Source organism: Helianthus annuus, chromosome 13 (genome assembly GCF_002127325.2).
Source record: "Helianthus annuus cultivar XRQ/B chromosome 13, HanXRQr2.0-SUNRISE, whole genome shotgun sequence".
Taxonomy (NCBI): domain Eukaryota; kingdom Viridiplantae; phylum Streptophyta; class Magnoliopsida; order Asterales; family Asteraceae; genus Helianthus; species Helianthus annuus.
The window spans coordinates 111,657,901-111,672,725 of record NC_035445.2 but is presented as its reverse complement, the minus strand read 5'-3'; positions in this window follow the sequence as shown (position 1 = coordinate 111,672,725).

Sequence of the window (14,825 nt, the reverse complement as noted above, 5' to 3'; positions counted from 1 at the left end):
CAGCACGATTCTCACGAAGAAAATCCATGCCTACTATGATATCGAAACTACCGAGTTGCATCGAAATAAGGTCGATAGGGAAGATGTGATTGTTGAGTTCGAGAGTACAATCACGAAGAACATAATGGACAACGACGGTTCTTCCGGTGGAAACTTCAACATCGAATGACGAGGCGAGATGGGCGCGCTTACGATTAAGGAGCTTTTCGAATTCAAATGATACAAAACAGTTATCGGCTCCAGTATCAAATAAACACGAAGCATATATACCATTCACAAGGAACGTACCATTGACCACGTTGTTGTCGGCTTGAGCTTGACGGACATTGATGTTGAATGTACGTCCACGGGCTGCTGGCTGCTGTTGCTATTGCTGGGGCTGCTGCTGTTGTGACTCTTGCTTCACCACTCGATTCGGGCACATGTTTGCGAAGTGGTTGGGATCACCACATGCAAAGCAAGATCTAGTGTGGATTGCGGGTGCAGGATCCAGTATATGCACGCTTTGTCGGCGGTGCATGGGTAACCGGTGCCGCTACTTGGCGGTGTTGAGGCTGCGGTTGGGCAGGAACTGTTTGGAGCGGGGCGACAGTGGTGACACGACAATTTTTGCTACTGTTGTTGTTGTTCTTCCTCTTGCGACGAGAGGACTTTGAAGAATGCGGGGCGGCAGCGGTTTCAGCGGTTGAAGCAGTGGTGACTTGATGCAGATTCTTGGAGGCTTTATCCCAGTAACCAGCCTTGACTCGCTTATCGTTGATCTCAGCAGCGAGTAAGAAAGTTTCCTCGATGGTTGACGTCTTCGCAGCTTGAACGAAATCAGTCACGCAATCCGGAAGAGAACGGATATACTTTTTGATGGTGATTTTGTGCATACAAACTTGGCCTGGACAGATTATACTCAACTGCTTAAAGCGAGCAGTCAAACCAGTGTTGTCGCCATCCTTCTGTTTGATATGCCAGAACTCATCCTCCAACTTTTGAAGCTCGTGAGGAGGGCAGAACTCTTTCATCATCAAGTCCTTCAACTCATCCCATGTCAGCCCGTAAGCTGCATCATTCCCTCGTTTGTTTCTCTCGGTCGTCCACCAATCTAGAGCGCGAGATTGGAAGACGCCGGTGGCGTTAACAGTGCGAAGGTTTTCCGGACAATTGCTCTAGCGCAGGGTGACTTCGATTGAATCAAACCATTGAAACATGGCCGTAGGTCCATCTTCGCCGGTAAATTCTTTCGGACCGCAAGCTTTGAACTGCTTGAAGCTAAAAGCAGACTTTGGCGAATCAGTCCGGAACTCTTTGTAGGATCGTTTTACTGACCAAGTGAGTCAATAAGAGACAATACACACTGTTTGAAAGGTGGTAACTAACAAACAGAGTAGAATCAGTGAAGAATGGAGTAGAAAACAGAGAGTTCACTTTAAAACAGTCTTCTCATTCAAATATTAACGTGATTACACAGTGGAATTTTGGCAGCACTTCGTGACTCAGCAACTAATTCCGTGCCAAATGAGAAGACAACACAACTATATATAGACCTCTTAATTCCGCACGAAACTAAACGTGTCAGTTCAAGCGAAATTACATAATGTAATTTCGCGCGGAATTAAGCAAGGACATTACATGCGAAATTACAAAATAACCCTTAAACTTTACAGATTTGACACTTTAGACCTCTATACATTATGACCTAGACTTAAGACGTAGGCTTTAGACATCGTGCACCAACACTCTTCAGAAGACTTGCTAGCGTTTTCATTCAACTCGCTAACACTCTGGGGGATAACTTTCGCCATTTGCTTAGCAACGAGAGCGGTGATGCGTTTGTCATCATGATTGCGGTGAGCTATGGAATGATCCGAATGACGACATTGTCTGCAATAGACAGCGCCATAGGATTCAAAATGCTATAAAATCGAATCTCACCTCACACGTACTACTACTAAAGCTCAGGAACACATTCAACCATATAAACACATAGGCACATAATCACAGAAACACATAAGTATGTAGAGCTCAAAAGCACATAAGGCACATAGAACACAGAAATCACATTATATTTTCACGTATTCACCTACATATATTGCACGTATTCACCTATCATTCGAAGTCCGCGAGTTCAAGAATAGAGATTGCGATTAGCGAATACATAGCGAGTAGCATAGCATAAGTGAGTAACATAGCATGCGATTATCCACAAGTCGTAGCGATTCGTTAATGTTTTGAGATAGATGTGCAGTGCGAACAGTGCGTGTCGATCAATGCGAACAGCGAAAAGCGTATAACTCACAAAAAATCAAAACACACAAACAGGTAAAACCACATAAAACACACAAAATTACGTATAAAATGACAAATATCAGAGTCAGCAGTTGCAGGCTCAGAATCGAAAGCACATAAAATTAGCGGTTGTGAGCAAGAAATTGAGAGTAGATTGTCTAAGGCTTGATAGATGTCGACTACCCAGAGTGGTTCGACTATTCACAAGGACTTTTGGTACACACTTTTGGCTTTCGGGACTGTGCTCTTGCCTTGATTTGGACGAACAGCACGTATCCTTCTAATTACAGTGTGACTTCAAGTCGTTGGAGTCCGTCGAGACTTTGGTGAGAGTTTTGTAAAGCCAAAATAGAGGAAGGAACAAGTCTTCAAGGTCCGGGTTTCACCCCTGACTTAACAACTTTGTTCCTGTTTTGAGAAAATAAAGAGGGAAATTTGCGTCGAAGTGCGGATTTCACTCCTGATTCAACGCAAGTTCTCTTATTTATAGATAAAATGCGGGCCGAACAAGCGATTCGGTCGAGAGTTTACGGTTTTCACACCTAATCTCGACCTAATCACTCGTTCATTTTCGAAAATAGTGCAGTGATAGTGTAAAGTGTGTGCGAGCGAGTATAGCAAATAAGCACATACGGAACCCCTACTTGGTTCGCACAAGTCGGTCTGTTGGTGCTTAGACTATAGACTAGGTCGTTTCCAGGACATCGACCCGGACTAGGTCGAGTCTTGCCTAATTCCCTATAGTTATGGCTCTGATACCAATCTGTCACACCCCAACCGATGGCGGAAACATCGAGGCGCGGCACTGAGCGAAACAGATTGTCAAGAGAAATTCCATAACAACTATATCACCGGATAGTTAATATTATGTCCCATACCATAACCTATCAAGCAATTAAGTTATTACAGACATAGATATCCTTAAAACAAAACATGTTCTGACAACTCAGATTTAAATAAATAAATTGTCTTTATTTCTAGACTCTCCTACTCGATTTCCTTAAAAGCAAGCAACTTCCTAGCATCTCAAACACCTGTCACATACGTTAAAATAATGTCAATGCACATAGTGTAAAGGTGAGCATACAACTTTAATAGTATATTAGAGTTCGAAATCGTTTACGCATAACCAGCATGTAACATGTACAAAGTGAAGGCAAGTAGGTTATCGACAGAGAAATATGCACAGACGTTACTGCGATTTGTAGAATGCGCAACACATATCCCCACTGGGACACGTGAAGTAAAGCCCTTAACAACCCCTGTCCACGACAGGTGCTGAGTCCAAACTATAGTTCTATCGTTGCTAAGGTGTCAGGCAACAATCACTATGTTAACATAACATACAAGCATTCAGCGAATAACACGTAGCATGCAATCACGGTTCAGCGTATAAATAGTGTTTGCGTTGTGTGTCGATTGTGATTTGAATAAGTAACGTATGTAACACCCAAAAGTGCGTAAAGAAAAAAGGGATCGACTATACTCACAGATAGCGTTTAACAAGTAAAAACTGTCTTGGATTAAAGGGAGCGCTGAGAGATTTGCCTGAATAGTTAACGATAGCATAAGCGAAGAACGGCGCGTAAAACAGTGCAAACTGACCAAGCGTCGAACGGTAATCCGATCGGATGGCAATCGGATGGCAATCCGATCGGATAGCCAGTCGATCGGATGTCAATCCGTTCGGATGGTCATCCGATAGGATAGCCATTCGATTGGGTTGACATTCGTTTGGTAAGGATGCGTTTGTGTATGATGGCTTTGAAGTTATCGTTGTAGCATTTTGAAAACATAGAAGTATCTCTACCTTTCAAGTCGTCGATCAAACGGTCGTCCTATCGGATAGCGATCCGATTGGCAGGACACTTAGTGAGAACAAGTTCACAGCAGCATTATCACTCGATCGAATAGCAATCTGATCGGATAGCAACCCGTTAGTTACCGATGATCTTTGAAAATTGTGAAAATGGTTAAGTGTTGAAGTCCAATGTTAACCAACCGGATGGTCATTCGATCGGATGGAAGTTCGATCGGACGGCAATCCGTTCGGCATTCAATTGGTTTCAAAAGTTGACTAAGTATGGGAGCTTAAGTGCAATCCGATCGGATTGCAGTTCGATCCGATCGGATAGAAATCCGATCGGATGGCTATCCGATCAGACGGCAATCTATCCCAACGAATCTGATCGTCTTGACTTGATTATTTTGAAACGTTTTGCAGTTTGCTTGAGACGGTATGACGACGTGCTAGACAACAGAAACCCCATCATGACCCAAGTTATCTGATCGAACAGGAATCACCCAAATCCGATCAGTTTACTGGTTCGTGATGGTTGTTCATGTCTAACCCGAAGTCGGTTGTCTCTTTGATAGAAACCAGATCCTGAACCAACACATCACTAAGAAAGAGTAGAAGGTCTGTACAAGCTCGATTCTATCGATTTTGAGTGCATTGAGTGTAAAAGAGTTGAAAGAAAGTAAGAAAACCATCTTTCAATCCTTTTTTTTCCATGAATATGTGTAGATCTATGTGAAAACATTGTTTAATCATGTGAAAATCCTTCAGATCTGAGTTGTTCTAGGTGGAATGAGGCCAAAACTTGAAGTTCATAAGAACTCCATGATGGCATCATCCTAGAACACCCCAAATCCACTGATTTCACGGTTAAAAGTTAAGATTCAAAGGTGAAAATGATGAAGAAGTGTGTGTAGATCATAGAAGTACAAGATTTGAGTTAAAAACTTACAAGAATCACGAGAAATCGAGAGAAAGAAGGCTTGGAACGCTGCTGGTCGAGTGAGGGAGCTGTCACATCAAGTGATGTGACAGGAGGGGTATTTATAGGTTGCCAAAAAGGGAAAGGAGGGTAAGTGTTGAACATGATGCACCTCGATCGGATGGCGATCCGATCAGATGGCGATTCGATCGAGTGGCTCCAACGAGTTGTGTTTCGACGTTTCGTTTCGCGTGTTGAGCGTTGCGATGCGTTTAATTGAGTTTGTGATGCAATAGAATTAGACAATAATTATGATTAGCTTAATCGAAACTCGCTATATCTAACATACAATCATCCTAAATAAATTGCGTTTAGCGTTTGCGATTAAATTGCGTTGCGATAGAGTTTCGATTGCGTTTCGTTTAATCACCACAAACATAAAGTAAACATGCACAAGTAACACATAAGTAACACACACACACGTAAAAAAATATTCAGAATCTACCAATTAAAGCGCGAATGCGATTGCGATGCGATTAGCGATAAAGCAATAAGACATGCGACAAACATCGATTAAACCTTGATTATTAATAGATACTCCACATAATACAACTAATGCGATTAAAATAAAAGATTCGATTACAAGTCAAAGAAGTCAAATCAATAATTAAGCAAGGAGTGACATATCGCAATTAGCAATCTTTTCTTCCTTTGACTTCAATCTTGACTTTGACTTTGACTTTGACTTTCGTAACACGGGGTGTTACAGTTTTGACTCGTACCGTTTCGACGCAAACCGTTTCGACCCGAACTGGTGGTTGTCGATGCCGGGGTGATGGATTCCAATTCATTTGACAACACAACAAAAAATGGTTTGAGATTCCAATTCCAACAATTTCCAATTCCAATTCGAATGTTTGAATTTCAAATCCAATTCCTTCAAATTCTAATTCCTATACAAATTTCAACTCCAATTCCAAATCATTCCGCAAACCAAACGCCCCTTATAGCTTCTTTTATAACGGCTTACAAATTAGTACGTGAAACGGATTTCTTGGCACCTCACTAGACAAAGTTATGTAAGTTTATAAACTAAGAGGTCGTTTGGTTCGAAGGAATTCAATGGATTTAAGGGAATTGGAATTTGAATTCCGTGTCTTAAGATATTTGGTTCACATAATTTGATGGAATTGGAATCCCAATTCCAATCTTCGTGTGTTTGGTTGATAATGGTATTGGAATTGGAATTAAGCAAGAATTCTTTCAAATTCCTTTAACTAAAGGAATTCAAAATCCTTCCAATATGTGAAGGAATTAAAGTAAATTCATTGGAATCTTGGACCGTTTCGACCCATACTGGTTTCGATCCGAAGCGTTTCGACCCGTGCTGTTTCGACGCAAAGAGTTTCGACTCGTACCGTTTCGACACGAACGGTTTCGACCCGTACCGTTTCGACCTGTACCGTTTTGACGCGAACCGTTTCGACCTGTATCGTTTCGACCCGTACCGTTTCGACGCGAACCGTTTTGACGCGAACCGTTTCGACCCGTACCGTTTCGACCCGTACCGTTTCGACGCGAACCGTTTCGACTCGTACCGTTTCGACCCGTACCTTTTCGAATTGAACAGTTTTGACGCGTTCGCGTCTCGACGCAAACCATTTCGACCTGTACCTTTTCGAATCGAACCGTTTTGACGCGAACCGTTTCAACCCAAACCGTTTCGATGCGAACCATTTCAAGCGGTACTCTTTCGAATCGAACCGTTTCGACGCGAACTGTTTTGACCCGTACTGTTTCGACCAGTACCGTTTCGACGCGAACCGTTTCAACCCGTATCGTTTCGACCCAAACTGGTGGTTGTGGGTGCCGGGGTGGATTCCAATTCATTTGACAACCAAACACAACAAAAATGGAATTGAGATTCCAGTTCCAACAATTTCCAATTCCATGTGAAATGTTTAAATTTCAAATCTAATTCCTTCACATTCTAATTTCTTTACAAATTCCAATTTCAATTCCAATTCCAAATCATTACGCGAACTAAACGCCCCCTAAGACTGTCTCCAATGCTAGATGCGCTCTTAGCTGCTACATTATCTGCCATATAATATCCTTACAAATCCTTAAAAACCTCAATTTCATCTCCAACTCTACAAATATCCTTACCCTTTTTAATTTCAACCTCATCACCTATCTATTACACACAATATTTAAATAAAATATTCCTTTTTTTTTTACTTTGAGCCCATCTCATAGTATGAACCGAGGCAAACCCATGCCCTTATGTATGGACATTTCACCTAAGGGCATGACATGATGGATGAACTCCAATAATAAGGATCTCTAAGGGTTAGATCTCCAAAAACCCATTGAAGATAGTCTAATAGTTCTATCAAATGTAGTTTTAGATATTTTACTGTATTATATTTTATAAAATCATACAAATTTAAAAATTTATGAAGCTTTAGTTTGATTTGTATTTTTTGTGTGTGTATTGGCGTTTTGGAAATCTGCATATATTTGTAAGTAGGGGTGTTCAAAAAAATCCGAATCCGAAACCGAATCCGAAATATCCGAAAACCCGTATCCGAAATATCCGAATTTTCGGATATCCGAATTTTCGGATATCCGAAAATCGGATAATCCGAAAATTCGGATTCGGATTCGGATAGTGATTTTGAGAATTTTCGGATAATCGGATTATCCGAAAATATCCGAAAATTTAATTTTTATTTTTTTCGGATATCCGAATATCCGAAGTATCCGAAAAATATCCGAAGTATCCGAAAAATATCCGAAATATCCGAAAAAATATCCGAAATATCCGAAAAATATCCGAAGTATCCGAAAAATATCCGAAAAAAATATCCGAAATATCCGAAAATATCCGAAATTTATATTCGGATATCCGAAACTATCCGAAAATTCTGGTTCCAAATATTAAAAAATAATAAAAAAATAAAAATTAAATAAAAAATTGGATATTCGGATATCCGATTAGATATCCGAACCCGAATCCGAAATTTCGGATATCCGAAAATCGGATATCCGAAATTTCGGATTCGGGTTCGGATGTCAATATTTCACTATCCGAAATTTCGGATATCCGATTTTCGGATATCCGAAAAGCGGATTATCCGATCTTGAACACCCCTATTTGTAAGCCCGAAAAAAAATATTTTATTCTTACAAAAATCTATCAGTAAAATATGTTGGTTACCTATCTACAATTCATCATTTTGATTTGTTTAACATCGATTTAGACCGTAGGGTATGATGGGGCTTAGGTTGGGTTTGGGCATTTGTTGACACGTGGAATGGGAGCCCCCCACCGCCTGGTTACGTGTCCGCGGGGTATGGCGGGGCATGGGTTGGCCGGTGGGGTTGGGTTCGTGGGATGGGGGGGACCAGTGGGTTAGCGGATTCGAGAGAAGTGGGTAGCCGGTGGGGTTGGGTTCGTGGGATGGGGGGACCAGTGGGTTGGGGTTACAATATATAGGGGGTGGTTGGGTGACCGGGTGGCGGTTTGGTGTCCCCAAACCGTTTGAATTTTAAATTCAAATTTTGAATGTCCGCTATGACGTGGCGGGTGAGCGAATGGAAGGCAGCCAGCTAGCATGGCCATACTGCCCCACACCCGGCTTGAAAGCCAAGCCCCAAGGGCCACGCCCCAACCCAGGCCCACCCGGGATGGTGGCTTGGGCGTTTTCCCCCAACCCACGCCCCAACCTAAACCCCATATCCCATGGCTTTATGAAACTTTCTTCGCTAAAATCTGCCATTGATTCCTCAGCAATGATATTACCCATGCCAGTGAAACTTTCACCGACGGTTAGCATTCTTACCAATATTGTTATCGACGGCTTTTTTTAAAAAAAAAGCGTAAACTTCAAAAAAAAACAACCTATCCGAAAACCAGGAGGTTAAGCACAACAACGGAACTACATAATTACAAATTTACACCAATTTTCTCAAGATAAATTCTTGAACTTAGTTCTATTTCTAGCACAAAAATACCCAACCGACTTCACCTCACTAATGACATTATCTGCCACAAATTCCGGGTGAAAGTCTTCTAGCGTCTATATTAATTCAAACTTCAAAGATAATGGCTGGGCAGGAGGTAAACGAGATGGTCAGTCTGTGCAGCTTGCTCCATGGTATATAGGGTTGGTTCCGGTTCCTTTTAAACTCGGTTTCAAGTAAACATCGGGTCATTACCCGAACCTAATAAGCTATCAAAATTCCATTGCAGTGAAGCACAGTTTAATCTTCAAGCAAGTGTTTTTCAGCATCGAATTCAATCCTGCAGGCTGCAACAATGTATTTCATCTACAATCTCTAGTTCCCATTTCACTTCTATCTACCAAATTACACCATGTTTAAACTAGAAGGTATGTGAATCTTGTATCTTTAATGGTTTTCGATTCTTTGTGTCGTGTATACTAAATTGGACAAGTTTACTCAACATTAAAAAAAACGAATATAATTCGCATAAAAACATGCTATTTTGTTTGTTGTATTCGACATTGATCATTGTATTGTTTTATAAACTATTCGTTATTCACTAATGTAGAGTTTCAGGAAACCATGCACCCGTGAAGTAGCAAAACTTGCAAAAGTGATGAAAATCATTGAAGATTTATTGAAGAATCACATGTTTTGATCGAACTGTGCATTATATATGTTTGTTATTAATCGTTGTTTAGGTTAACTTATATTGTTGGGCTTCGGCCCAGTTTAGTTTAGTTTGTACAGTTGTTTATTGGTCCAAGCAATTTATATAAGTTTTTATTAGTTCCCGACCCGGAATCGACCCGATACCCGATAAACTAGAATTATAGGAACCGAACAAATACCCAAATTACTCGGTTAGGGTCGGTTTCGGGTATTAATCGGTTCGGTTATCGGGTTCTAGTCGGGTCAGACCTACTTATGCTCACCCCTACTCGATAGGGGCTGCGGATAAAGAGTTCAGTGTGGGAGGAATCAAAAGACTCCTTGATGATGGCTACATTTCCACAGTTGAGTATGTGCGAGTGGTATAAATGGCTTCCGAGAAAATGTAATGTTTTCATCTGGAGGCTCGCTTGGGGCAGAATTGCTACTCTTGATGCTCTGAAAAGGAGGAATATCGTGGTGAATGATTCAAGGTGTATTTTGTGTGGCGATGAAGATGAAACGATGGAACACTTGTTCACAGCCTATGATATCTCTTCTGTTATGTGGCAGCATGTTAGCAATTGGTGTTCAATACCTAATATTCTTGTGTTTTCTGTTAAAGACTTGCTGCATTTTCATGAGCACAATGGGATTAAAGGTGGGATGAAAAAAGTTGTCAAAGGAATTATAAGAATCGTGTGTTGGGGCTTATGGAGAGCAAGAAAAGATGCGAAGTTTAACACAATAAGACTATAAGTTTAGGAGGGATTATTAGTGAAATAAAGACGGTGGGCTTTTTATGGTTAAATAGCAGATCGAAATCGTTGAGGGTTTCTTGGAAGGAATGATGTAAATTTGTAATTATGTAACTTCCGTTGTTTGCGGCCGCCTCAGTTTGAGGTTTGGCATGTTTTAATGAAGTTTATTTTTTAAAAAAAAACTTCAAAGATAAGCTAATGATACTACAACTTTATTTATTTCTTCGAAATTCTAAATTAGATAACTAATTAATAATAGAGTAAATTGTCAAAATGGTCCCTGTGGTTTAGTTATTTTAGTCCAAAACTCAAACTTTTTGAATCTGGGTCCCTTTGGTTTCAATTTTGTTTTGTTGTCATTTTCATCTAAAATCAAAATATAGTTAGATTTTTTAGTTCGCATTCAACTATTTGTCATTTTCCTCCCTTTTAATGAAAGGCAAAATGGTCATTTAACGTTTTATTATAAGAAATTAAAAAATATGACCATTTTGCCATTCATTAAAAGGGAAGAAAAAGACAAAAAAAAAACTGCATGCTAACTAAAAAATTGTAGGAATCTGTTCGTGTAAAATAAATAAAATAATTTATTAACTTGAAATACAAGAACAATAACAGAATTACAACTGAAAAGTAAATACAATTACAACTGAAAAAGCGAAAAACAAAGACAGAAAACTCGAACAGACGAAACTGTTCTTGGCTGAGGATCGTGTTAGACACGGGTCCCTTAAAACAAATTTCGTGTCTCCCAGGAGAACACGTTTGTTTCCAGGATACAACAGCCGCAAGCAGTTGCACTGCCGGTCTTGACTCCAACCCGAAGGTGTACCTCGAAAGTTTGAAGAAAGGTGAAGAGATCTGCTGTTAGAAGATTGTAGAGAGCTTGAGAATTTCGGTGTGTTTTTGTCTTCAATTGGATGCTCCTATTCATAGTTGCAAGTCTTGAAGAAACTGAAAATGAATTAAATGGGTGAATTAAACTGCATTAAACGTCTTTAATGCACTTTAATTCGTCATTTAATTCTCAGTCAAACGCATTAACTTCGTCAGTTTCAAATGCTGAATGTAACTGCACTAGCATTAACTGCAGCAGGAAGCTTCCGCGTGCGCGCGCGCGCAAGATGCACTGCCGCGCACGCAGGTCTGCAACCTCACGCGCGGTGCGTCCACTTGGCTCACTGCCATGCGCGCGTGCGCCATACTCACTCAGGTCCATGCGCGCATGAGCGCGCGCAAGACACACTGGTGCGCGCGCAGGTTTGCACCCGCATGCTCGGTGCGTCCACTTGGCTCAAGTCCATGCGCGCGTGCGCCACGTCACCTGTGAGCCTATACGAGCGCGCCACACAGTCGCGCCGTATTGGCTCACTCTGGTGCGCGGCGCACGACACAGCAGGACCCATGCACCATGCGCGCAACCGCGCGCCTCCGTGCCATGTGTACTCGCGCGCGCATGCGCATGACTGCCACGTCATGCGCCGCATCACCTACCACTTGGTCCTTGCAACCCTTGTGCGCTCCACCACGCGCGCGCGATCAAAAATACAAAGGCGGCTCTCAAGCGGCTCGCGGCGATGCGAGCGTGCGAAGTGCGAAGTGCAAAGTGCAAAGTGCAAAGTGCAAAGTGCAAAGTGCAAAGTGCAAAGTGCAAAGTGCAAAGTGCAAAGTGCGCCACATCGCCCACGCCACGCGCGCGCGAGCGTGTGCGAGTGCGAGTTAGGGTGCTCCGCACCCTTCGCGAGGACACTAGTGTGTGCTTCCATGAAACAATAAGGATGGAGAGATCTTACTTAAATACCCCTTTAAGTTCCATCTCTCTTCCTATGTGGGACAAGGTGCCACTTTCCCACTTATTTCAGCATTCAAGTTTCAAACACCAAACTTTGATCATCGATATCTCATTCATCTTAGCTCCGTTTTGGACGTGGTTTAGTTCGTTGCGAAGCCCTTCCAACGTAGAACACAAACCCACAAATAAATACATAAAACCCGCTCATTTTATTATATTTATTTTTAGTCCAAAATTAGGAAAAAATCATTTTCCTAACAAAATTTCCAACAATCCCCCACATGAATAGAAATCGATCTATCAAGTTTCAACGATACACGTTCAACAGTTGAGCATTGCAAGATAGGTAGGTGTAACCTTTGAACCTCCTTTTGTGAAGCATACTTAGCCTCCTAGGGTCTTGTAGACGCGGTGTCCTTGAACAATCCCCCATTTATGTAGGCGACAATATACATTCACACAATACTCTCCCTAGTCGAGTCAAGACCTCATGGTTGTGTCCGTTTATGGTCATGGAACATGTTCCTGGTTCTGCGAGAGCTCTAGGATTTGCGCCTCCCCACAAATCCGTTCGAAGCGACCCCACTTCTCTCTAACATAGGTGATTCCTCTGAATCATTAAAAGCATCATGGTTAATTTGGATTTCCTCAAAATCCTTAACCTCAAAATGCTTAACCTTTCCTTCATGTCACTGATTGGAATGGACTAGGAAGTATACAAACTCCCTTTATTGATTTTTGGGGCACCCCCCCACAGTGACTCCTTTTGGGTTTATGATTAAGTTTGCCTATTGAACCTAGATCTTGGGATCTCCAGTCAACTAGGTTAGGTTTCCCTCATATTCCCTTCATCTATGGGCTTTAGTCCCATTCCTCTTGACAACCTATACACCTTATCTGTGCTTAAGCCTTTTGTTAACGGGTCCGCAATGTTCTCATTTGACCTCACATAGTCAACTGAGATAACACCCGTTGAGATAAGTTGTCGTACCGTGTTGTATCTACGTCGAATGTGCCTTGATCTGCCATTGTACATCATGCTTTGTGCTCTAGCAAGAGCAGACTGATTGTCACAATGTATGCAGATCGCCGTCAACGGCTTTGGCCATCTTGGAATATCTTCCACAAATTGACGTAGCCACTCCGCCTCTTCCCCGCTTTTATCTAAAGCGACGAATTCGGATTCCATCGTAGATCTAGCTATAACCGTTTGCTTGGAAGACTTCCAAGCTATAGCTGCGCCAGCAAGTGTAAACACATATCCACTTGTCGATCTATGATCTTTTATATCCGATATCCAGTTCGCGTCAGTGTATCCTTCGATCACTGCTGGATCACGGGTATAATGCAATCCATAGTCTCTCGTGTATCTTATGTATCTGAGCACCCTCGTGATAGCTTTCCAATGATCCTCGCTCGGATTACTGGTGTATCTACTTAGCCTGCTCACAGCATACGCTAAGTCGGGTCTAGTACATGTCATTAGATACATTAGACTACCAATGATCCTTGAGTACTCTAACTGAGAAACACTCTCGCCTCTATTCTTCCTTAGGCGTTGGGTATTATCAATTGGAGATCGAGCTACACTCGTATCATCTGAATTGAATTTCCCAAGGATCTTGTCCACGTAGTGAGATTGACTCAACACAAGACCATTTTGGGTTCTAGTGATTTTAACTCCAAGAATCACATCCGCGAGACCCATGTCTTTCATGTCAAACCTCGCTTTCAACATGGCTTTCGTTGAGTTGATCATCTTATCATCACTCCCAATGATAAGCATATCATCTACATAAAGACATAAAATCACATAACCTCTTGGTGTGTCTTTAAAATAAACACACTTGTCGCACTCATTTATTTTGAAACTATTGTCAATCATGACATGATCAAACTTTTGGTGCCATTGTTTTGGAGCTTGCTTCAAGCCATACAAAGACTTGACCAATTTACATACTTTACCCTTGTTTCCAGGGGCGGAAAAACCCTCAGGTTGTTCCATGTAAATTTCTTCTTCTAAATCGCCATTTATAAATGCGGTCTTTACATCCATTTGGTGAACTTCCAAATTTCTTAGAGTCGCAATTGCAAGAATCAATCGTATAGAGGTTATTCGCATCACAGGCGAGTAAGGATCAAAGTAGTCTAGACCCTCCTTTTGTCTAAATCCTTTGATTACTAACCTTGCCTTGTATTTATCAATACTCCCGTCAGCTTTCATCTTCCTTTTGAATATCCAACGATATCCAAGTGGTTTACAACCAGGTGGAAGATCTACTAACTCCCAAGTATGATTTTGCAATATAGAATCAATTTCATTCTTAATTGCTTCTTGCCATTGAGGTCCTTCTGCGGAGGTAACCGCCTCGCGGTAGGTATTGGGCTCACCCTCAACCATGTAGCTCATGAAGTCAGGACCAAAGGATTTTTCAACCCTTTGTCGTTTACTTCGTCTAAGCTCACCCTCCTCGACATCAGGTTGTTCATGTGTTTCATCTATCCTAGTAGATGAACTTGGTCCTGGTTCATCTAACCATGTAGACGAACTTGGACCGGCTTCATCAACCGCTCTTGATAAAGGTTCATGTGTTTGTCCTAACATAGGAAACA